A 26,347-nucleotide genomic window follows, 5' to 3' on the forward strand; every position below is an offset into this window, starting at 1 on the left:
TCACATCTTTTCTTATCATATCAGGACAAATACCATGTTTAACCCCCATGGTAGGGTTGTGCAAACCCCGGTAGCTAACCGAGCAAAAACAGAATGTGAATCTTCCCCTTATTCATTCTCAGAGCCCTGAGTGTGTACATAGGAAAGACAACGCAGAAAACCACTTTGTTTCCAACCCGAACAGAGACCACAGTTTTACACCCGTGGTGAGTTCAGAACGGAACAGAAATAGAAACAGAATGTTATGCCAGAGGTTTTAGAAATCATATCAGATCATATCAGAGTACAAAAAATCTTCAGAATAGAACAAAATCATATCACAAAACATAATTTATGCATAAAATTTCATATTCGCTCTCTTTTTCAAAGTTCAGAAACAGAATGTCAAAAATAAGTTCATGTCTACACCAGTCATGACAGAAAATATTTTCTTCTTAAACAGAATCTCATGAGTAGTGCAGAACAAATAACTGAAGTCATTTCAGATTTCTTTTCATAACAAAACATGCACATTTTCCAAAAAGGACCTCACTTCATTTTATTTTAATGCAAAATCTAGCATAAGAACCCCGCTTATCTAGATTTCTTAGCTTTTCAGGAATTTCCTCAAAATGCCGAACAATTATTAATTGTCACCTATAAAAGTCATGTAACTCCCACAAATTTCCAATCAATCACGTATTTCGATATTTAAACTTAAAATGCTAAAAGAACCTATTTTTAAAACCTCAAAACCTAAAATTCTCATAACACCTAAAATACTATCATTTTCTAAGACCATCAATATCCACTTAATCGAATTCGTACTAAAGAAGAAAATTTATCGAATAAGTATTATGATAATTATAGAACTCAATAAAAATTAATATTCAAAATTTCTAAAATACCAACAATATTTTATAAATAAATAGAATACATTGGTTACTAAAATTTCCATCAAATAAGTCATGAAAAACTCTTCTCTTAAAAAAAATAGGTTTACTTCCTTTAATTAACAATATTAGTAAAATATAAATATAATATTTAATGAGACTTAAAGCAAAACCCATTTAAACATAAACCTAAAAAAAAAAAAAACCCCTCACCCGAAAACGTTAGGTTAAAACTACCTTCCATATATATATATATATATATATATATTAGGTTAAAACTAGTAAGTACCCAAGTTAAAAATTTACTTATATATATATATGTACATATATATATATATATATATATATATAAATACCCTTATGAAGAAAACTAACGATAAACATACACATATTAATAATAGAGTGCAGTGGCGGCAGGGACACACCAAGAAGGTAACGTGCGACGGCGCAATGTGCGATGGGAGGTGGTGAAGTCGGCGGAGCATTGAGAGAGAGAGAGAGAGAGCAATACGGTGAGGGAAACGGATAGTGAGGGAGAGACGGAGAACAAGGGAACAGAAACTCACTGCGAAGGAGGAGCTGCGTAAGGTGCAGAGATGAAGATGGCTATCCCGGCAGAGTCAAATGTGCGGGAAGGAGTTGTGCAAAGGGCTGGGAGATGGACAGTGGCAACGTCAGCAACTGGGTGGTAAAGACGAACTCACGGTGGCTGAAACGAAGTGCTCTGTTTTGATGAGCAAAAACAGAGGTCTTCGGTTCTCAATGCCGATGGCTACCGATCTCACATGGGCTGGGCACGGAGGTGAAGGGCGGAGGTTTGAAGGGCTGATGGTTGAGTGGGTCACGGCAGCTTATGGAGGTGTAGACCAGGTTCGTCGGGAAGGCAGATGTGATGGCTTCACGCGGCATGCAACGCGGTGCACGTTACGCGGGGTAGGAAGGCAGAGGCTTCCTATAGGTTGGCGGGGTGTTTTTCGACTGGATGAGGATCGGGCTGGGCTGTTTGCAAAGAGGAGCTGCTGCGTGTGGAGTGGTTGTGCTAGCAAGTAACGGGAGGCAGCGGCAACATGGAGGTTGGGGAAAGAAAAGTGTAAGCAGCAACCCTAGTTTATCAAATTGTTGAACTGCTAAACGTGAGTATATATATGTATATCTATTACACAACTATTGTCGTGAATGATGCGGGGATAGGGATGTTCATGCCATGGAGAAACGGACGAGTAAAACGCACTAGATGAAGTCGTGCAGGCGAGAAAACTATGGGGCTATCCGATAAACTGTGAAGTTGCCGTGTGAATAAATAGATGTTTGAAACCAAAACAAACACAAAATGAGGAGAATATATAGGCGTATGTGCATGTGATGATAAGTGCTTAAATATATATCAAAGGGAGATACTAAAAACCCTAGAGAAAAGAGGGAGATGTGGGTGTGCATGTATAGGGATAAAACCGACGTAAAACTGTGTAGAATCATGGAGTCTGAAACTAAGGTAACATGGGCTTAGGATTTATGGTCCAAAAAAAAATGTAGTGAATACAAAAAAAATAAATGGGCTCTTCCTTAAATTTTCTCGGCCCATAAAATAGTATTTTAAAAAAAATTAAACTGGATTTTTCACATTCTTAACCCAAAATATATAATAATAATAAAAAAAAACTTGGTGCTAGGCCCGAGTGTTACACAACAGCTCTCCACCACACAGACTTCTCACCATGGTAGACTTCTCTTCATGCATGGTTTAGATCGCATTTCATGTTCGTCTATCATTGCATACATGACTTCATTGTGCCCGCTTCCTCTGCATGCACGTTTGTCATCTCGGTTTTCTTTTGTTTCTCAACCACCTATGTTTATAAATATGTTTTATCCCTCAAAGAAAACTCCACTGCCTCCCAACAGCTGTGCAGCCCTCCACTCGTCACCCACATCCAAACTCTGGTCCAGTTGCACCGCAACCTCTGCTTAGCACGCCGGAAACCACCCACCATTCCCTCCACCGTAAACCACTGAAAATAACTTCACTGCCAAGTTGGTCAACGCCTTTTTCTCCATGCATAGAACCACTGCATGCCATTGGGAACCCACTACACCACCTTGCAGAAGCCAGGCCAACCACCTCATTGCCCAGCTAGTGGAGACACTACGCGACTGCCCTTGGAGAGCCAACAAGCCACTACTATCCTCCGTTATTTTTAGCCCTCAAAATAGAGCACGTACGTCCCCAACGTGAGCCACTGCACCCCAACCTCACCGAGAGTTCCTCCACATCAAGACCCCACTGAAACCGTCGCCAAGGGCTATTCGGCACTCCTATTTTGCCACAAGCCTCTCACGGCCTCATGGTGGGTCCTCCCTTTCCCTCACGCCGTGTGCTATTCTCTCTCACTCCTCTGCCTCTCACCACAATTGTACTGCCTTAGACAACCCACCTCACTTCTGTTGAGCCACTGATGAAACCATCGCAGCCCTTGTTTCCCTTCGGCAAGTAGGAACTAGAACGAGGAAGCCACGCCATATGTCTTTTTCCCCTATCTTTTCTCTCTTTATTCTCTCAGTAATATTTCTCTTCCTCTCATGTTATTCTCTCATTCTCGCATAAGCTAGTTAGTATATGTTAGGTTGAACAGATATTGAGGGCTTCACAGGACTGAATATGGGATGCCATATAAATTTAAGGGCACTTAGACCCATGAAAAGTTGGAATATTTTAGAGTAGTTAATGGATACAGGAATATGGAATACGATTTAACGTCGATATTATGAATTTAATGTGTGTATATGTTGGGGTCAACACATGCTTGCATACATAGAATTATAAGATCATTATATGGAATAATGGGATTTTTGAGATTTAATCGTGTAAGATTTTTGGAGGAATTTTATAAACATTAAAGTATTTAAGTAGTGACAAAATTTTAGGATCCAAGAGCTCTAGATTTCTTTCAGGTTTTAATAACGAAGCACGTGATTTATTAGGAATTTACGAAAATTACTGACATGTTTATAGGTAATCAACTGCGCCTCGAAAATATTGGATTAGCGTTACAAGATAAGTAGCATGATCATACCCTTACAGGTATATATGGTAAACTGCTTGTCTTTTATAAAAATATTATGCACGTATGCCCTCCATTAGAAGCCCCTTTTTACGTACCCAAGACATGATAAAATTATGAAAATCTATGATTTTTTGTGAAGAATTATGAATTAAATTATTTATGAAAATTCATGATTTTATGAAATGAGTTATGCATCAAAATATTTATGAAAAATCATAATTTTATGTGAGGAAATATATATCACGACATTTATGAAAGAATGCGATTTCATTTAAAATCTATGTATGATATGACAAGTATGCAAGTCTTTGGCGAACCAATCATGTTTGTTATCAAAAGATTTCCAAACCCTAGAATCTATCCAATGCCTCATATAACTCGGATCATCGATACGCTCTTCTTTATGCCATCATATGGCTTGTGTTGTCTTCTTTGACATATAAAGATGTTGCAACCTTGTCTTCAAAGGAAAACAATGCATCACTTTTTAAGGTACTCGTTGATTGCCTATCCTTGAGACCCACCTAGATGCATTGCATTTAGGGCACTCATCTTTGTCGACATTTTTCTTCCAGAACAAGACACAATCATTTGGACATACATGTATCTTGGTGTAACTAAATCACAATCCACACTCTAAGCAACGAGCATCATTATAGTCTGCAGGTAATAGAGCATTCGGGAATGCGGATTTCAATAGCTTTATCACCATGTTAAAGGACTTCACATCTCAACCCCCAATTGTCTTGATGTGGAGCAACTTGACCATAAATGATAGCTTCGAGAAGTTTGTACATGATGGATAGAGTGGACATTGTGCATCCTCAAAACACTGTTCAAAGGTCTGGTGTCTTGGAGCACTAAAGTTGTGTTGTGCAGTACCATCTTCACTACCGCCAGCATGAAAACCAGTTTCACTATCCATAAAGGATCCCACCAGGATGTCATCTAACATCTCGTCTATGTCATCAATGTAGTCACCGAGCTTGGGCCCTTCATCCTCATCATGTGACCGCCTGGCATTCAAAGGGTCATCTTCTCCATGGAATATGGAATATCCATCGACTATAATTAGTATCAATCCCCCTCAAGAACAAATGATCTTTCACAACATTAATTGGATGGAACAAATTATTTCGACATCTTCAACAATGACACCTAATGGAATCACTTGTGTGGGCATGTAATTGAGCCATGGATATGAATTGCTTAACCCTCTCGGCATATTCATTGGACCTCACTCTATCTTCAATATGCATCCATTCTTTATCCATAGAAACCTTGGTACAACAAATACAGGGATGGTAGGACTATATAAGAAAATAACATAGACATATCGGAATGAGCATGAACCAATGGATAGGAGACTAAAATTCAATTGACATAATGGCAAAAGTGGAGGATGTGATCTATTTTGTGCAAAGTAGTTGAAATGAATTGCTATAGTCTTGGTCAGGCCCCACATAATTCATTATGTATGGGTAAGCATCATGCATTTGGACATGTTTGGTCGAATGATTTTAAACTCCATAGATATTTTAATGTATGAAAAGTTATTGCAGCATAGTGAAAACGACTAAAAGTTGAGGTGAAAATATCTATTAAAGATGCAATTGCAAACCACATGATCACTATGATACTACATGCAAAAATGAAATGCAAAAAACATATGCAACATTTACTTGGGAAAAAATAAACATGCATGTCAATCCTATAAGCATATAGGTGGAGGTGCCATGACTAGGAGAAAGAAGAATGTACCTTTATCCCATAATGAATTTATAAATGACACGAACAAACCAGCATTAAAAGCTTCATCTCAAGTTTAAGCTCTTTTGTTGTTCATCATCTTAATCATCAATGCCAGAATTGAACATTCACAATGAGTGAGTAGTGCTGTAACTAAATTAGAAACAACAAGCAGTTGATCATTAGAGTCCAACTTGTTTTTGATGATGGGGCACAATAGAAGCTAGGGTCTACCATATGAATCAATTGTTCAAATGCTTATTCTGAAGTGGGTTTTGCAACTTTATAAGTACGTACTGGCGGTTTTAATTAGAATTGGAGTTTATTTGTTGGATTTTCTGAATACATGTCTCTCGACAGAGTTAGTATTTGAAGGTTCAAAGGAATTGAGGTTTACTTAGAACACAATCCGTGAAGAGTGACACCAATAGATATAGTTGTTTGGTAGTTTGCTCTTAGACAACAAAAACCACTTCTTGAGATTCTCACATTTTTCTGTTTCTTCTCCGGTTAAAGATTAGAGTAAACCAGATTTCTTGTTTTCAAGAGTCCTCCAAATCTAAAGTTGTGGGAATGGAATTTATACTTCATCAATTCGAGTTGGACTCAAATGTAGATATGCTTACAGCTCACTCTTAAAAAAAGGATTGCAAAAATCCTTTCATACACTCTATTTTGATGTAATCGTAAAAAGTCCTAAAAGATTTTACATAGCTCTCATTCTCTATTCATTTGTACATATACCATCAAATTTTACATAGAATTATCAAGATTGTTTTGATAATCTTTTATTCCCGTGGAATACGATCATGGATTTATTCTTGATACAACCTGACACATCTACACTTGGAGGAACACACTCGGAACCACATCACATACATCCTTATATCAAGGCAAATATCATCAAGTACTACACCAAGTGTGAAATGAAAACAGCTTAGCCTAAATCTGCTAAAGGCCATGTCCCAAAGAGGTTGCAACATCACAAGTTAACCTTAAGAACATTTCAAAAGATAGCTTAGCCACCAACATTGATGAAGGAAGAATAATAATGTAAAACTAGAAAGGAAAAAAAAACATAAAAGCAAATAAAAAACAATAAGTTATAAAGCAGAAAGCCATGGTTGTGATGTCTAACATATATATGTTAAACTGTGTCTCATATAAAATGATACTTGTTGACTGATCTTTATAAATTGGAACATTAACTTACCTTTTTGGGCACCCAACTAGCTAGCTAATTGCGTGCATACTTTTCCTATACCCAGATATATAAAGTTAGATTTCCGGCATGATTTTGTAATTACGAAAATAGGATAAAATAGAAAGTCTTAGTTCATTAGTACAAATCATTGTGAATGAATTTAAATGGCAATGGAGCTAATGGGATCCACACTAAAAAATTTGCAAAGGTTTTTTTAGAGTTCCCTATCTACCATATTCCACTAACATATAAGAATATTGCAGCTATCAGCAAATTGAGCAACACTCAAACAAGCCCATTTGTTTATTTCATCTTAGTCAACATAGTCGAATCTCTCATTCAAAACTTAACTTTTGGTTGATGAAACATACACATATATTAAAAAGATCTAGAAGCTATAACTTTATGTATGGCAACATGGTGGAGGGAAGGAGGAAAATCGGATTTTTCTTAATGGAAGCAACAGATGAATATTAATGTTGTGAGGAACTTAGCCGTATGATGTTTAAGAATAATTAAATATTTGATCTTAGTGTAAGGTAAAGGTTGTCATCAAGCATTTAAACCCTAACTGTTAAAACAGTTCTAAAAAGCTTCACAATCTGCCATGTCCCAAACTTTTGCAGCGTATAGTTTTCTCAAATATATAAAATGCCACTAGCAATTTTCATGTGATACAAATCTACCAAGAAATACCTCTTGTCCCCTCTTCGTACTTCTCAACAAAACGGAGACAACAGAGAAATATAGCAAAATAGATGTGGCAATAGAAAATAACGAAGGGCTTTTTACGTACCTAACCGTAGCTTCCAACTACTTCCCTAGCTAGCTCACGTGAAAGGTAGCTGAAAGTGTTGATTTTTGTAAGATCAGTCAAGGGATGGGGAATACTGAGCAATGACAGCTAGAGATAGAATCTCCCGATACCACCATGCGCAAATCAACCAGAAAAAAGAAAATATGCAAACCATCAACAATCATCACTGTCGAAGACGATTCCGTATTTCACTAGTTCGAGAGAAGATTAAGGTAGCAAAGGGATTCTCGATATGTGATAAGTAGGGGGATTTAGTGGCGGACGATGTGGGTTTCACCCAAAATGGAAGTCCGTAATTAATCAGAAACTGATGAGAAGAGAGGGGAAAAGTCCCACGGGTATTAACGACCGTGCTATTTATATAACCAGTTATAACAACGATTTTTTATCATCAGCAAAGATTGAGTCATCAATATAATGGGAACCACAGTAGCGGAAACTGTATGTCGTTATTACACTCCAGTAAACATGTCAAATATGACTTATAATGTCAAATTAATTGCGCCAAATATTCTTGCAGACAATAATCCTTTTTATTGACAAAATAATTGCCTGTTTTTATAGGTGTGACTTTGGTGAATAAATCTATGTATTTGTGGCAAGTTATGATTCGCTGGAAAAAAAAATGGTGGCGAAAGGCCAAATATGTTGTAATGGCTCTCTCTATCTCTCGGGATCTCAGATCAGCCGCCGTACACCGCCCCTATCCACCCTAATAGCACCACAGCCCCCACCAGAGCTCCTCCCCTTCTCCTTCATGCCCAACCGAGCCATCCCTCTCCCTTGCTCTGTTTTGCAACCCACGACTACCAACTCTCCTGACGCCGTTGTGCTTCTCCCAAGCCGCCATGGGCCACCACTTCAAGCTGAGCTCCACCACCGTGCCCGGCCAGTCGAGGCCTTGCCTCCCTCTTCTCTCTCAACTAGTCTCCAACACCCATGCACACGCCCTCCACCGTACATGACCAAGCCAAGCCCAGCCACCAAGGACCACTCCTGTCCACCCTCTGTCACCACCATGAAACCCTCCAAACCTTAGATCCGGCCACCTGAATAGCCACTGTTTCAAGGTCACGACAGTGACTATGACGAAACGGTTACCGCCCAAGGTAGTGGCTTTCGACACCGCAGGACCATGCCGAGCAGCAAGCGACACAACAGGTCAGCCCCGACGCATGGTATAATCCCTCTCCCTTTTCCCTCGTTAGTTTTATTATGAAGTTGGTTATGGACTGTGTTGTAGTATTTGTGGAATTCGCTGTGTAATGAAGTGATATGAAGTGTGTCTCGTGGTTGTGTAAGTGAAGTGATGGACATAGTTGTGAAGTGTAATGTGTCGTATTGTGGACTGTGCTGTGCAAAGTGTAGTGTGAACTGAAAGGAGTACATGTGAAGAGTATTCTGTGTGGTGAAGTTGTGATGCACCGTATGGCATGTTACGAAGTGTTGGATGGTTGCATAGTTGAGAAGTATGGAGCGTGATGTGAAGTATTGAGAACTGTGAAACAGTGTCCCAGAGTAGTTGTGATATGATCATGTGGTCAAAGTGATGGGTGTCACTGTATAGTAGCGTTGTGGCTGGAAGTATGTGTGGGGTGACGAAGTAGTGTAATAGTGATGTAGAGGGAGAATGACGAGATTTCATGAAGTGACGGGGAATGCATGTGGAGTCATGCACTTGATGAGTGAGGAGATGTTGCAATTGTGAAGTGGCGAGATGCCATGTGAAGTGATAGGATCACAATGTAGTTCAAAAATGGTAGCAAGCTATGTGATGTGATAGGATGTGTAGTTGTGAATAGGGCTATGTCGTGTAAAGTGTCGAGCTAAGTTGTGTAGTTATGGACAGGTTGTATGAAAGGTCATGCTAGTTGGGTTTGAGTTGAAGTTTAGTATCAAAGTATGGAGCTTGTTTACACAAGCGGGCGTTAGTGGAATTATATATTGATCTTAGGTGATAAAAGGGGAAGGGACATGTATAATGTGGTTAGACACATGTGCCGGACAGATTTATCATATGTAATGGATAATTTGTCTTAAGCATGGGTACACGATGTTTAAGCCTCAGAGTTGGCTTAAATTTGTGTATTATGCATGATTCAGATTTTGATGAAGTGTTGATTATGGTGCATGAATGAAGGAATGGATGTATGCATTGACTAGGATTGGGTTGTATAACTTGGTTGGTCCAAGTTATGCATCGGAAGAATGGTTCGGTAGGTAGAGAGAATGATGAAGGTGATGATGTGTCTTAGCCTTTAAAGTGAATCAAGGAGGTTCGCCTTAAAGGATAAGAACATGAAGTAGGAGGCTATGTATTTGGAAAAGGTGATCTCAAGAGGGTTCCAAAAATAGGAAACATGATAAAGAAAAGCATAGAAGATGGACTGGGATGAAAGAGTATGTCTGGATGAAGGAAGTCCAAGTCGGAAGTAGTTTATGTATTTTCTAAGTTTAAGTTATGCACTTAAGGAAAGGAATAATGTGAGGTTATGTATGCATGTAGGTTGCCATCTGACACACACATGAATGGACTGCATGAAATGAGTATGGCATGGAGTCCAGGTAAGTATTATGCTCATAATCTTCTAGAGTTTTCTAAAAAATATGAAAAAGAAAAAAAGAAATGTTTTATTTGTGAAAAAGGAAATAAAATGCTTTTATGAGAAAATGTTATTTTATGAAATGAAAGAAAAGGAAAATGTTTCTTAGAATGAAATGACACTTTATGAATCTATGCTAAAGTAATAATGTTCAAGTATATGTATGTACTAGCCTTTCTTGGCAGCCCCTTTTTATGCACCCCAAAGAATAGTTGTATGCATGTGAATGAATGTTATACGTAGTAATTATTGTATGTATATTCCATGAAATGAATGATGAGGTTTTATGCTTTATGTTATAAAAATATGTTTTATGAATGGACTAATGAATGAAAAGGAAATGAATGAATGAATGAAAGGAAAGGACTGAAAAAAAATGTTTTAATGTATGAAACTATGTAATGGCCATGACTGATAAATGAATGATGGTACCAAAGGACTTGGCAGATTGCAATGCTGGGTAAGTAGTACTAGCGGTGCACCTAGGACTACCCCGGACTGAGAGATTCCCAACTCATGGCCACGGGTGGAATCAGGTCTAAAAGACTACTAACTCCAACACATGGGGCGTAATAGTGTGTATCAACCAAATGAAAGTGATAAGAATAATTGTATACTTAAAAGGTTTAGTTTTATGAAGGAAAGTACAAGGTGGGAAATGTTTTGAGGAAAGAAAACCATTTTTAAAAGAAAAACACAACCTTGTAATGTTTTAAAGAAAATAAAATGTTTTATATAAAGTATGTATGTGAGTGAGAATGCATGAATGAAAACTATATTATTATATTTTCACGGTATGAAGTAATAAATATTGAGTATTTGGCTTATTTTATTTTTATGTGTGCCCCACCCAGGAATAAAATGAGGATGAAGTGTCAAGACAAACACAGCCCAAGGAAAAGGTGATGGAAGCCTAGGCATTTTGTATAGCTTGTAAAATCATATTTTGTAAAAAGACTTGTATTTTAATTAAATGAATTCTGCTGCAAAGCTCTCTCCTAGATTTATAAATACAAGTTTTAAATTTTAACTATAAAATCTTTTAGATCCTTGGAAGGGAAGGAAAAAGTTTTAAAAGATTCAGTAATTTCCGTCTTATTTTCTAAAACTATTTCTAAAATCTCATCACAAGGACGGGCGTTATAAGTTCAATTGGGAATCGATTAAAAAAGGAGAATGGTACAATTCAATAAAGAACTTTGTTCTTGATTTAGCTAATTCTGAAATCACTCGTGTCTAGCTTCCTCCTCCCTCTCAATCTATTTCTCCCCAGGGTATCTCCAATTTCTTGTTCTTGCCATGTCCATTTCATAACTGGTCAAAGTTTGGCCTCACTTTGTTGGCCAGGTTTATTTGATCACATATTATAACAAATGATGCCATGTTTAGTTGTTTCAATCTATTTTTCTAGCTAGAAAATTGAGTAGGTGGTCTGAATTTGGATTGCCGGTTTGGCTAATTGCTTTTGGGTTGGCCTACTCGAAGGTTTTCCAATATGCATTGTGACTTATATCAGATTCTCATGGAAGTATGATTGTTCAATTAACATGTAAACAAGAACAACGAGCGTATAAATAAGATGTTGAGCTACAGCCAGCCAAAAATTTAATGTTTATTTTTATCATCTATATGATCCTCATCTATATGATCATGTGCGTGATAGAATAGCTAAAAGATGCTTAATCTAAACTTACTATATTTTAGGATACTTGTGTAAGATTTTTATTAAAACTCTATGTCTCAAACATTCATATCCTAATGGGTTTAGACTAATTCAAATATTGTCACTTAATTAATGAGTCATAGTGGGACACAAATACCTTTAAATTTCATGATGACTAGAAGTCTATAAATAGCAACACTAAGGTGTTGAGGGTTCTCACTTACAATATAGTTGTGCCTCTAGTCATCGGGAGACACTCGGAGGTAAAGTTGTTAGGGTAATCATTCTCTCATAGTCAGGTCAAGTCCTTCATCAAATTAAGAAGGAGGGAGGTACGTTTTTTAATTATTATTATTTAATGTTGTGGATCATGGAAAATTGAAAATCCAAATATTAATGTTTAATGTTAAAATATTTAGCAATATGTATCAGAGCTTTAGGTTATAGATTTTTTATGGTTTCAATAAAATATAATACAGATTTGATATATATCACCGCATTTTAATTTAACATTATAATACTTGTGTACTTCTCTCACTTTATGTTGATATAATTCCGTAGAAGAGAAACTTGTGAATTGGTTCATGAAATTTTGTATTGATATTCATGCATCTGTTTCGATTTTCATGAACCATGCTCGGAGAAAGATAGTTGAGGAGAAGAGCCATATGGGTTGATAGTGTGCGGTGGTCAAAGTGCCTTCGTTGGTAACCTGGGATGGGGATCTCCTTTCTGGTTTGTGGTCCAATCTCTCTTTGAGATGGGCTTTTGGAAAATAAAAATGAGAGAAATGGGGTTTGGTGCCGCAAGGAGGCTAAAAACCTCCTTATTATTTTCCATATGGCGGCAACTCAAAGGGTTGTGAAGCACAGCACAGTAGCAACATGGTATCACAAAAACACACACAGAGAGAGAGAGAGACAGAGAGAGAGAGAGGTGGACATCGGCGACGGGAGCAGGCTGGGGATACCTCTCTAGCATCTCCTTGCTGCCGACGCCCACAACTGTGCCTGGATACAGGTTAAATTTTAGAAGGTACGGCAGCTCAATGTTGAATAAGAAGAAAAAAAAAAGTCATAGGATTTCTTATACCTTTTCGAATTTGGGCCCATAGTGAGTCGTGGCTCTGGCTTAGTCTAAGAAACAAAGAACAGGGGGCCAACACAACGGGCCACAATTGTGGCCCAACCCAAGAGTAAATAAAAAAAAAAACAATTGTGGCCTAGCCCGAAAGTAAACAAAAAATAAAGGGTAAGGATTCGGCCTTGTATAGTATGTCCGGCCCAGAAAGAATGCCTTAAGATGAAAAGGTCATTGTGTGACCCAACTTGAGATCTGAACTGGGAAATTGAATTGGGTTTCAGATTGGGTCACTCAACCGAATCAGGTTTAGATCCAGATTGGTCAGATTATTATATTATACTATATTATTATTTTAATATTATTTATTACAGCAAAAAATTTGAAATTTTATTACTATTCAAGAAATGCATGAATTATTTAATGTTGATTTTTTTGCTCTTATTTAAATTATTGTTATTATGTCATATATTTTTTTTTATCCAATATGGAGCAAATGGTTTTTACCAAAATTAAGGAAAATATTGGTTGCCCAAAGGTACAAGATTTTTCTCAATTTTGGATAAAAAATCATTATACTCCATAGTAAGATGGGTATGATGGAGGGAACAATTTTGTGTATCAAAATTCACTCTCAAAATAGGAATTTTGATAACACTACTAGTTCATCCATTAAGGTAAGGTTGGAGTGAACAAGTTGTGTGTCAAGACCTACTCCCAAAGGAGGATCTTGATGACACTACTAGTTCATCCATCGAAGTAAGGTTGGAGTGAATAATTTGTGTTAAGATCTACTCCAAAAGGAGTATCTTGATTATACTACTAGTTCATCCATTAAAGTACAGTTGAGTAAACAATTTATGTGTCAAGACATACTCTCAAAGAAAGGTCTTGATGATACTATTAGTTCATCTATCAAAATAAAGTTAGAGGGAATAATTTGTATACCAGGGTCACTCGTAAAAAAGAATTTTTGCAACACAGCTAGTATATCCACATAATTTAAGGTTGGAGGGAACAATTTGTATGCTAGGGTTTACTTCCAAATGAGAATTCTGGTGATACAGCTAGTTCATCCACATAATTTAAAATTAGAGAGAACACTTTCTATGTTAGGGTTTACTTTCAAATGAGAATTATAATGATACAACTAGTTCATCCACCGAATTTAAAACAAGTGGGAACATTTTGTATGTCAAAATTTACTCTCAAATGAGAATTCTGATAATACAGCTAGTTCATCCATAGAATTTAAAATTGGAGGGAACATTTTATGTGTTGTGGTTCACTCCCAAAGGAGGGATCTCAATGACACTATTAGTTCATCCATTATGTTTTAAATTATAAATTTAAAACAAGAGGGAACATTTTGTGTGTTAGAGTTCACTCCTAAAAGAGGGATCTCGATGATACTATTAGTTCATACATAATGGTTTAAACTCTGTAATTGTTTATAAATGTCAAACTCAAATCATTAATGTGATCAAAATGTTTTTCTTGTAGTAAGTATGTAAATCTCATTACAAGGTTTTCTATACAGAATGACTCTACTTTAGAGAAATATGAGCATGTAAGATTCTCACTAAGGCCTCGTTTAGAAATGACTCTAGTTCTAGACCCTGGTTTACCTATTTTAAGTTTAAAATCAATTATTATTGAGAATAGTGATAAGGGTCAGAAAGGCACAATGTTTAAAAAGATGAAATTAATTACCACATATCAAATCTTGAAATTTAGGAATGGAAATGATGAAATCGTCTTAGTTTTGTACATAATAGTTTACTCCAAAGACATTATTATTTCATCAAAGTAATAAGATATGAACAAGTCGGTAGCATGGTTGTTAGCTAGATACAAATTTATTTTGTTAATTTGTATAGGAAAGCAACTGGATCTTTTGGGAAAGGAAGGAAATGATGATTACGAAATTGTAAGAATTGTGACTGAATTTTGAAAGAAACAAGGACATATAAAGGTTTAGGTCTAAGCATAAGACTTGATTTGAAGGGAAGGACAAATTTTTTTCTATATAAGTTTCGAATCAGATCTCATATATGTTTATATATTTTTTGAAATTAAACTCAAGTACAAATGTTCATCTTTGTTTTGTCTATACAACTTTCAAATCAAATGCTATAAATATTGATATTTATTTTTGGTGGTTGAACTCGAGTACAAATATTCATGTTTCAATTTGTTTCTAAATGTCATTTATGTTGGTTCTATTTTCCTTCCAATAACATTTTTATTTGTCATGCCTTCATGATAATGCTTTTGCTAAAAGTTTTTCATTTTCACTCATGAGGCATGTACTAGAACCAAATGAAAAATGATTAATGAAAAACCCTTATAATTTGAAACATAATTTGTGGCATACAAATTTTGGAGAATATCTCCAAAGAAAAGTTGTAAATGTTAGTAAATAAAAGATTTTCCTCATTCAGATTTCCTAATCTCAAGATGTATGTTGATTTGTATAAAATGAAAACAAATCAAACATATCATGAAAAGATGCCACAAAGAATAAGGATGTTCTTGAGATAATGCATATAGTCACATATAGATATTTTTTCCTATAATATTTTATAGATAGAAGTATCTCATTGCCTTCATAAATGATTTTCATGGTGTGAAAATATCTATTTGCTATATGAGAAGTCTCAAGCCTTTTACAATTCTTAAGGTACTTCTCATGAAGAGGAAGCAGCTAGGTAGAAAGATAAAAATCATCGAATTTGATTGAAGTAATGAATGCCATGAAAAGTATTATGAGTCAGATCATAACCCTAACCTATTTTCTCGACTTCTTGAAAATATGTAGTAAAACTCTTAAAAGTAATAGTGTAGAACTTATATCGTGTTCTTAGTAATGTAGTCTTAATGACTTGTTTTTTAAGTTGTAGACTAATTTAAGGCATATACAAGTATGGATAGTCAAGTTAAAGTAAGATTTTATAACCCAAATGAAAGAAAGTTGAGTCCTATAACAATTATTGGGTACATTATCATTATTGATAACTCAGAGAGATTCAGATGATATATGTTGCATTGGTTTTAATCATGATCTTAATATTGAAGAAATTGAAATGTCAAATTCCTTAAGGTTGGCAAAATCAGTGGGAGCATAGAAACTAGAGATGTGATTGTCGTGAAGTGCATTCTTGTACTTCAAAAATGTTTGTAGTTCCTTTTTTTATTATCTCAATAATAACACAGAACAAAAAACAATGATCATCAACCTCATCAGAGAAACACCATTAAAGAATTGGCTATGGAGACATCATAATAGATAACCTTATGTGATCTTCTTGATTTACCATTTGGTTGGGCTACATGGTGTATTTTCAAATTTTGAATTTGAAATAAAACAAATAAAGGTTCACATATATTTTTACAAGTTATAGAAAGAAGTAATTCTATAGAAGATCGATGCATAAAAGAGAGATTGAAATCTATAAATTAATGTAAAGTCTGTAATTTCATCTAATGATGAGCATTTAATGAAAGTTTAAATACCTAAATATTAAGGAGAAAGTACAGATACAAATAATGTTCATATCAATATTGTGTTAATGTGGGTCTTATGCTTATACCCATTATATTAACATGTTAAAAAGATCATTCATATGTTGAGTATTTTATTACTGGACATTGAAAGATATCTATTATGGTTGTTTTTGTTGTCTTTTCTTTCCACTTAATATGTACATTGAATGGTGTGGAGGAATGATGACAAAATAATGTATGCAACAGACATGAATTAGAACCTAAGGCATTACAGTATTAGCCTTAATTGATACAATTCAAGATCATGTTAAATTAAATTACTAGTATTGTGGTACATGAAAGGAAATTTGTTTCTTATATAACAGAGAACCGCCATGACTCGTATTGGTAGATGATTTGACATTGATATTACGAAACTCATATAATATATTTTGAGCTATGAATATTTTCTAGAAATGAACATGCGCAGTATAAACGAAAAATGTTATATTATGGGCATATGGGCCAAGTGAGAGAATGTAAGAGTTTTATTAAAACTCTATATCTCACACACCTATATTCTAATGGGTTTAGACTAGTTTAAAGATTATCACTTAATTAATGAGTCATAGTGGGACACGAATACCTCTAAATTTCATAATGGCCAAAAGTCTATAAATAGTACTGAGGGTTAAGGGTTCTCACCTACAACATAATTATGCATTTAGCCATCAGGAGACACTCGAAAGTAAAGTCGTTAGAGTGATCATTCTCTTATAGTCAGGTCAAATTCTTTATCAAACTGAGGAGGGAGATATATTTTTTAATTATTATTATTTAATGTCATGGATCATAGAAAATCGAAAATCGAAATATTAATGTTTCATGTTAAAATATTTAACAACTTGCCCAAAAGGCTATATGATCTTGAGGCCTCAAAATGTGGATCTAAGGATGAACTGAAGGCACTGATTGCGGCTCTACATGAGAAAGGAGTTAAAGTCATTGCATAACATGACTGAATATCTTCTTCTTATCATATCATATCATATCATGTCACCATATCATATCATATACTATGTTTAACCCCCGTGATAGGGTTGTGCTATCCTCGGTGGCCAAACTAGGCAGTATCATATTGTGAAACTTTCTCTTATTCATTCTCAGGGCTTTGAGTGTGCACACAGAAAAGAACACATAAAAGACCACTTTACTTCCAAAGTGGGTGCACTCATATCATATGATATCATGTTGATACCAAACATATCACGCAAACCAGTATCATCATATTAGAACCAGAATCAGAATCAGAATAAAAACAAATAAGTCATGCCAAAGGATTTTCAAATACATATCATATCAAACCACGTACTGAACATATTTATATAATTTCATATGATCCAAAAACAGATTCAAAAATTTTTCATATCACATGTACAAAAATTCTCAAATATCATATTCACTCTTTAGTACATTTTAAAAACATGTCAAATATTACTCATGTCTACACTATTCATGTCCAAAAACATTTTTCTCTTTTCATAAAGATTTCATGAGTGAATGCATAACACATAACTAAGGTTGGTTTCATATTTTCCTTTCAAAACATAGCATGCCCATTTTTACAAATTAATCTCAGTTCATTTTCTTTTTATGCAAATCTAGCATAAGAACTCCGCTTACCTGGACTTTATAGTTTTTCTGAATTTTTCCACAATCGTGCCAAATGAAAACCAATCTTCACCTATACGGAAATCTAGATATTACTAAACTTCTAAAAGGACTTGCTAAAACTCTCCATTTACTTAAAACTTCATACTACGGAAATAACTTTAATAATTATCTAGTTATCAGAAATCTAGTAATTACTATTATCATCAAATATATTCTTAAATTATTATAATATAATTTTATCAAATATGGCAAAACAACTTAAATTCATTTCAAAAATTAACTTAATCATATTTAAAACTCACATCTCTATGAACTATTATTGAAATCATAATTTAATACTACTAACATATAATGCACTAGAAAATTGTAAATTTCTTAAATAATAGTAGTTCATAAAATATCCTTAATAATACTTTAACGTTGAAATAAAATCCTTGTAAACTTATAATATATAGTCTAGTTAAAATTTAACACTTAGTTATACAATTAAAACCGTAATTTCTTTTTCTATAAATCACCGCTTATGGGCTAATATAATTGCCCATGTAAAAATATGGATAGTTTAAAATATTAAACAATAATATAGAAAACTGGTATCTCTTGAACATAACCCACTTAAATAATACATTAATTTATTAATACAAAAAAAGAAGAAGATAAAGCCCATTTAAAATTGTTAATACAATATCTATAAAAAAAAAAAAAAAAAAACCAAATTTAAACATCAAACAATTCAAACTTATTTTAAAACCAAACATCCTAAAGTAAGAAGAATTCAAAAATAAACTCATGTGAAAGCCCATACTACTAAAATTATAAAAGCATTTTGGCAATGTCATGAGACTACATGGGCTTGTGGCCCACGACCCACCCATCTCAGGTGTAGTAGTTCTGCTATCTGAGTTGCATTAAAGAGTGCTTACCGCATGGGAGAAGGCAATGCAACGATGGCTGAGTTACAATCGATGGGACAAGTGCGGTGGCCTACTGGGAACGACGGTAGGTCACTATGGAAAGGATAAAAATTGTGATGAGATTAAGGGAGAACAGAGAGAGGAAGCATGGCATGAGGAAGATAGTAAGCTCACCATCAAACTAAAAAGGTGTGCGACAGACCAAAGGTGACGGGAAGTTCTTGGCAGCGGCTTGTGTGGGGGTCCCGACGAGTTGGCCTCTTGGTGAGGGAGGTGCACAGTGGGTCATGGAGGAAGAGTTTGTACTCTGTTTTGGGTGCATGAAACAAGGGCTTTTCTGGTTTAAAATTTACAGTGGGTGGTGCAATCCCGTGGGGTGGTTTTCATGGGATTGTTGTCGGTTGTTCCCATGGTGATCCACAGTGGAATTGGGGCTGTTGACGTGGAAGAGCATGTTGTGGGTTGGTTTCCATTTGAGGACACAGAGGGGTTGAGCTAGGCCATGGGGGCTGTCCCATAGTGCTGCATCTAGGCACGCTAGGTGGCTTCCAGCGGTGGTCTGGTGAGGTGTTGGGAGGCGACTGGTTGGTAGGAGGCTAGGCTTCAGTGCTTGGTGGTTCACGACAGTGGCGTTGTACTTTTGGTCTGGGACCATGTGCTATGGGAGCGAGGGTGAGAAACTGATGTGAGGGAGAGGGAAAGGGAAGTCTGAGCAATGTGCCAATTAAAACAAAATGAAAGATATGGTGAGAAAGGAAATAAGATGAGTGGCAAGATAATCGGTTGAGAGAAATAAGGCACACGGAGAATAGAGAGCGAGCTTGCATATCAGAAACAAAAAAATAAAAGAAACCGTTGGTGCAGGGGAAGGATGGGGAAGAGAAAGTTCAATGCAGAGGAGAAACGAAGGCATCAGGGAAGTAGTTGTGGAATACTAATGTGAGGGAGAGAACGAAGATTTAGAACCGAAATAGCATGTGGGGTTTACTTCATGTTGTGGCTGCGTAAAGATAGGGAGCTACAGGGAAAGAATAAGGAAAAGGGAGATCAACATGCATGGGGCATGCACGTGTGCAGTGCTTTCTACTTTAACCTATGGGCTTTGGGCCCATTTCGAGAAAAATTGGGTCTATGTCTTGATGATATATGAACTTAAAAAATAAAAATAAAATAAATTGAATGTCTACTTCACACTGGGCTCGAGCATTACAACCTCGCACCTATATCCTTCCATAGAAACCATTCGAGGCCCATTGATGGTGCTTCGTCTACTCAGGGTCTCCACTCGACTTTAAATACTACAAAGTGAACAGGGAGTTCCACTAGGGCATTTTCCTATTCTAGCATTTGAGGTCGTGATAAAACATACTCGACTCAATCTTTAAAAATCATGGACCCAAATGCATGTGACATGGACTCATGATGAAGCACTAATCTTATGCATGCAACATGCCAAAGCCGAATTACATAACTTAAACAATTGCATGCATCTTGCAACATAGCTTGAAAATATTAGAACATGCAAACAATGATGAATTCATGTAAACATAATCGATTCATCCCTTAAAACATCAAAACAGATTTTGATAACCCAAAAATGTGTCTTGGCCGATTCAACTAGACCTTCCAAAGTATGCATTTTCGTCATCCCAACTCATAAACACATGCTTTCATTCAACCTTACATCCAAACAAACATACAAAACCAACATACAAGTTAAAACCGAAACTCTTAAGTACCATATGCGAAATCCTTCTTAATCAAGGTGTCCCAAAACATGGCATTCCATCACTCTTATCCATAGGCCAAAAATAACATCATAGAATAACATGGTTCAAGCAACGATTTCATGCAACATATTCATAACATCACATAGGCCGATTACATACAAGAAATAAAATAGCAATACTCAAGCAACCAATCAAACCAAAGTTCACATAGTATATACAAATAATATCAATAGTAGGTTGAAGGTTTACTTACAAAATCCAATCAATACAATAGCAAGAATCTGAAAAGTATAGTGTGGCATATTAGAAGACATCAAACAAAATCCTAATCTCGAAATATGAGTGAGTGTAATGTCTAAGATTTTCGAAATCATCTTCTCATGCTAACAAACCTCGAGTTGAGACCTTTGGAGGTTCAAACCCTAGTTTTCCTTTTATGCCAAAAACCAAACCTTGCACTACCCTAGATCACGTGTTCATGCGTTCAAAACATCAAGAAAACTTCTGGTTCCATCTTCCTTGAAGGGAAAACCCTAGTTTCTAGAGTGAAAGTATGTATTTGTGTGAGAAAACCCTAAAACCGAAAATGAAGAGATGGGTTCTTCGCTTGGCCATGCGTGTTCATCAAGAAATGGTGAAGGGATTCTTACCTTTGGGTGTTATGCTCCTACTCAAAATATTGGAGAAGAAATCTTGATAATATTTGAAAATGGTGGTAAGAATGATGGTGTTTGTCTAGTTAGAAAGTGGAGACTTTAGAGAGAAAGGTGGTGGCCGAATCTTCCAAAGAAAAAGCAAGAAAACTTTTTGAGCAAAAAAGGCTTCCCATTTTCAGCTACACCTATATATAGTGTCTCCCCTTTTGCTTTTCACCAACCAATGCATGAAGGACACTTCGCAAAGACTTTCTTCCCTTTCCTTCATGATGGGATTGCATGGAGAAGACCAAAGATTGCTTGGGATTGTGTATGTCGTGTGCCCTTCTTCCCTTAGATCTAAAACCCTCTTTTGCTTCATTTCCTATCTTGCCCTTCATCTTGTCTTGGTTCAATGAACTAGGAGGTTAAAAGGTAATTTCCTCAAAAACCTTAATCCTACAAGATATTCCTCCAATACATGAGTGACATGTGGTGTGAGATGTGTTAATTCTTGTGTGCGAAAATCACCATGTCACCTGAGGTGACTTTTTGGTCATTCACAAGGTTGCTTTTGAATCTCTTCCTCTCTCCCTTTTGTTGTTATCGGCTATATGCTCCATGTCCCTTACAAAAAGCCTTCTAGAAACATGTTTTTTGTCTTCCCAAATATGACGCATCTTAGAACTCTAAGGCCACGTTTGGATTCAGAAAGTGTTTCATCTCATCTTGTCTTATCTCATTATTACAAATTTTCTAAAATTTCACACAAAATATAATAAACAATTCAATTTTTTCAAATCTCAATTCAACTTTTTCAAATCTCAAAACAATAATAATATTAAAATATAATATTATAACAATATTTTTTTCAATTTTTGTCTTTCATCTAAAATTATCTCATCTCTGAATCCAAACCAGCCCTAAAAAGCACTTGTATCCTAAGCTTGACATGTGTCCCATTTAGAAACTTGTACTTTGCAAAAGTGGTGCCTAACACCTCCCAACCGAAGCCCTAAGTCCTTTTTGCTTCTTCCACTTTTTCATATAAAGATCCAATGCATGGTTGACAAGTGTCACTTTAGTCCTTTCCCCAAAGAGATCAGAAACTCCTTCCCAATGCCAAGTGACACATCCTCCTTGTCCAATGAGTCAACTTAGGCCTTCTAAGGCCAAAATCCTTAAAGGCCGAATCTCATGGGCCAATTTATTTATTTCCCTCTTGTGGGCTCTCTAACTTTACACTCTAAAATCCAAATCTAACAAAAATAGAAAATGGCCTAAAGAACTCTTCCAACATTTAGCCAATAGCCAAATAAATAAATAAATAGATAAATAATATCCACAAGAAGTACAAACGGAAACTTAGCAAAACTCTGGGGTGTCACACCATACAGTTAAAATATCAAACATCAATTATTTGTTTCTTTTGAAAAGTCATACAAATTTAAAACATTTCAATTAAACATTCTGAATCAATTTTCACTTTCCTTTGGCCGGTACGCACTATTACACCATGTATGTTAGGGTTAGCAGTCTTTTAGACCTGACTCCCATGTGGCTCGAGTTTGGAATCCCTCAATCAGGATTGCATTACTGGGTGCACTACCAATAGAACTGAGCCGGTATTGCAATCTACCATTCTCTTTGGTACCATCATCAAAGTGTCCTTAAACCCCTTAAAAGTTTTTTAAAAAAAAAAAAAATCACAAACTCATGAAAAAAAGTGTCCTTAATTATTAAGTAAAAATAAATAAAAAAGTAATTCAATACAAATTTTCTGGAAATATTTTCTGTGGAAGTTGTGTTTTCCTAAAACTATATCAGAATTTTTGTAGACGCTGTACAACTTGTAACAAAATAGGGCAAAAAATCATCGCACCTCTTCAAACAGTAGGTTGCACGACTTAGTCTTGTTTTTATCTTCCCTTCACTTGGTTACACACCCAACTAAACAAGTGTTAGAAGCAATATGTGAGAAATTTCAAAGTTGGAAGTCACTAAACCAATTCGGACAGCAGTAGGATTTTCAGAAATCAACTTGCTGTTGTTGTTTTGTGCTAAGCATAGACCTGACAAACAAAGGATTTGGAGCTAGATTTTTGCCTGACATAGTCTCCTTCCAAAGGGTGTGAACTGGAGCATCAAAGCAAAAAGATAAGAGGTGTGATCTAAAAGAAATTGAGGGAAGAGGTTCTTGGCTGGAAACTGTAGAAAGTTTTAGTTTGGGAAGTGTGATGAGAATTTATAGTTTTAGATATAAATTTAAAATATTATTTTTTAATATTATTATTGTTTTGAGATTTGAAAAAGTTGAATTGAGATTTGAAAAAATTGAATTGTTTATTATATTTTATGTGGAAGTTTAAAAAAATTATAATGATGAGATGAGAATTTTGTATTTCATCCCACTTACCATACCTAAAACTCTTGGTTGCTATTTATTGTGTGTAGAACAAAAATCTCTAGGAAAATGAATCGAAAATAAGAACTTACATGATTTTATTCTTCTTCTATAGGAGATCTAAGCTAGGGTTCCACTCCAAGAGGCTGAAAGATGAGCTGAAGAGAAACAAGAAGAAGCTGAACGTCTTAAGCAAAACTGATTTTTTTTTTTGTTTTTTCTGATGTGTAAATGGGTTTAATCCTATTTACAAATCCTACCTTCCTTTCTTGTGATTTTTCACTCAAATATACAAGACTCAGAGGCAAGATGTGAGAAAAAGAAGGAGAAACTCACTGCATTGATTCTAGATAGCAGTAGAAGTTAAAGCAAAAACAAAACATAGTTGCTCTTTGTGTGTGTGACTTGAATCCAAGAATGAGAAGTTTCGAACTTACCAAACACTAAAGCTTACTTCCCAAAGATGCAAACCAAAACACCAAATCAAGGTCTGGTTTGTTTTTAAAACTAAAATCTAAAATTTTGAAAATTTTGAAAACTTCCTATCTCATCATTATAATTTTTCTAAATTCTTCCACAAAATAAAATAAACAATTTAACTTTTTCAAATCTTAAAATAAAAATAATATTAAAAAATATATTATAACAATATTTTATTTAACGTTTTAATTTTAATTTCAACCCTTCTTATGCCATCTCTAAACGAAGCCACCATCTCTAAACGAAGCCGTGAAATAAGAGGGAGAAGTCTTGGCTAGAGCAACAAAAGTTTTTTGAAGTTTGAAGACTCTTGTCGCCTGAAGCGAGGAAGAAAGAAAGGATTTTTTTTTTTTTTTTTTTTTTTACTCTCTTTCTGAAGCAAGGGTCTATCGGGTGATGGGGCTGAACCTATCTATTGTAGTCATAAAAATGAGTGGCTGAGATAAGTAGGTAGATATAATGATATATCATGTTTCTCTACTTCTCAGGCCCTATCTATGGATGAGATTAAAAGGAGAAAAATTATTAAGACACAAAATAATAGACTAGAGGGACAATCAGTTACACAATATATATTAGAGAATGGAGTTTAAGGAATGGATTTAAAGAAAAAAAAAATACAATAATATTGACACATATTTAAACATTAAAAATATATTTTTGGAGTTTTTAAAATAATTTTCAAAGTGACATAAAATCATTTTATGAGTTAAAGAATGGATTTAAAGAAAAAAAATACAATAATGGAGATTCCTAAATTAAAATACATTGAGAAAGAATTTGATTTAAATAACTTATTGACATAGGATTTTTCCTAATAGGTTCGGGTATTATAGTTTATCTTTTATCTTTTTATAAGGTGTTTTGTATTTTTATTTTTTGTTAGAATAATTTTTATAATTTCTTTTTTCCTTTTTAGTTCTTCTAGAGAGAAGATAGTGACCTAGTGTATGAGGATTTTGATTTTACTATAGATTACAAGATGACATGATTTTCCTTGTAAGAATTCTCAAGAAAGAAAATCAGGAAGAGAATTAGACTCTCTTTAGTACGGAAGTTGCTTAAGATTTAATTTTTTTTTATAATGCTTGTATGTTTTCCTGTCTACAGCGGTAGATTCTTCTTTAATCTTTTAAATAAAGGTTTACATATTGTGTAACGCCCCATTCCCGGAGGCCCGGAGAGTTAGCTCTTAATACCTAATATCAACTTAAATAACACAACTATAAAATCCAGAAAATTCCATAAAATATTAATCCATTTAATCAATCCAAATATCTAAGTTCCTCCATGGAGACAATAAAGAAATTATCAATAACATAAATTAGAAATTCTCAAAAAACTCGAAAATATCTTTAATTCATTAAATCAAAATACTCGAAAAATAAATTAGTTTACTAACTACGACTCTCAAATAAGCACTTGTTCTCTCAGGCACTTATTCCACTACGATCATCACACATTGCTAACACTTTCTACTCTTGTTCTCCAGTTGAACCATTAAAATAATATAAAAAATATACGGAGATAAAGAGTGAGTTATCAACGACTCAGTAAGCAGATGACATATACTAGTATGTAAACATGAGCATTTACAGAGTTCACGATGCAGAACAAAATATTTTCTTTCAGAATGCAGAATCAGAATATTGTTTTCAAAATACAGCGTCAGAGCATGTTATCAAAAATATCAGAGCGAAAGTTCAAAAATATTTATAATCAAAATCTCTTTGGCATAGCATAAAATGAAACATCACATCCTATCTCATCATATCAGAACAAATACCATATTTAACTCCCGTGGTAGGGTTGTGCAAATCCCGGTAGCTAACCGAGCAGAAACAGAATGTGAATCTTCCCCTTATTCATTCTCGGAGCCCCGAGTGCGTACATAGGAAAGACCACGCAGAAAACCACTTTGTTTCCAAAGTGGGTGCACCAGAAACAGAAAAGGTAGTACCAACCCAAACAGAT

The 26,347-nt window shown here is 35.2% G+C and overlaps 1 long non-coding RNA gene across 1 annotated transcript; it reads right to left on the reverse strand.

The window, feature by feature from the left end:
• Positions 1–26,347, reverse strand: LOC121253008. The gene is made up of 3 exons (XR_005938319.1): positions 26,291–26,347; positions 22,733–22,735; positions 1–163 (listed from the first exon to the last, which is right to left on the reverse strand). It is a non-coding gene; the product is annotated as an uncharacterized LOC121253008 (long non-coding RNA).

The sequence above is a fragment of the Juglans microcarpa x Juglans regia genome, chromosome 2S, assembly GCF_004785595.1.
Source record: "Juglans microcarpa x Juglans regia isolate MS1-56 chromosome 2S, Jm3101_v1.0, whole genome shotgun sequence".
NCBI classification, from domain to species: Eukaryota; Viridiplantae; Streptophyta; class Magnoliopsida; order Fagales; family Juglandaceae; genus Juglans; species Juglans microcarpa x Juglans regia.